Source organism: Crocuta crocuta, unplaced genomic scaffold (assembly GCF_008692635.1).
Source record: "Crocuta crocuta isolate KB4526 unplaced genomic scaffold, BGI_CrCroc_1.0 scaffold598, whole genome shotgun sequence".
Taxonomy (NCBI): Eukaryota; Metazoa; Chordata; class Mammalia; order Carnivora; family Hyaenidae; genus Crocuta; species Crocuta crocuta.
In genome coordinates, this window is record NW_027532848.1 from 1250478 (window position 1) to 1251167 (window position 690).

The 690-nt window shown below is 39.7% G+C and overlaps 1 protein-coding gene across 1 annotated transcript in view; it reads left to right on the plus strand.

Moving 5' to 3' along the window:
- Positions 1 to 690, plus strand: part of DMD (dystrophin) — a 637032-nt gene that overhangs the window by 542551 nt on the left and 93791 nt on the right. The window lies entirely within an intron of this gene.

The window sequence follows — 690 nt, forward strand, 5'->3', positions numbered from 1 at the left end:
CTGGCACAATGTAATAGCAAAGGGTGCTTTGGGCCTGTATGTCAGATAACTGAGAGCGAACATATTTTAAGGCTGGTGAAACAAAAATAATAACTTGAAATTGAGATATGTGAAAATAATTCATAATTTTAAAAGGAATCTGTGTGTATTGGAGAGATGGTAAAAGGCTGTGCGTGCCTTCTTAGATATCCGGTGAAAATAGCTCATTACTTAGAGTTTAAAATGTGCTTAATGAAGAGGAAAGGCTTCCTTGAATTTACTTTTGTTGGCATCTCTTCTTTGAATGCCGGGTATGATGAGATTGATTGTATTTCTGAGAACAGAGCGTACATTGCAAGCACCGGGTGTGCTCACTCCTTCCGTGATACTTCTGGCATGTGGCTGGCCTAACATGGTCCCTGCCCTCAAGGGGGATATTGTTCTTTAGCCCACAAGATAGACATACACTAAAGCAGTGACAGTATAGAGCGCTAAGGGCTAATTTACCAACACACGCAGCATCCTGTGGGAACACATATAAGAAAGTCCATAATCTTATGAATTCATAAAGAAGTTCCAATTTGGGTACATTTTTGAATCTCTGGTGTCCCAAGGGGATGGTGCTTTGGACCCCAGTTATGTGGCTCTTTCTGCTAAAATATTTATTTTCTGACATTGGTAAGGTTTTTCATATAAAATATCTCCCAAAGG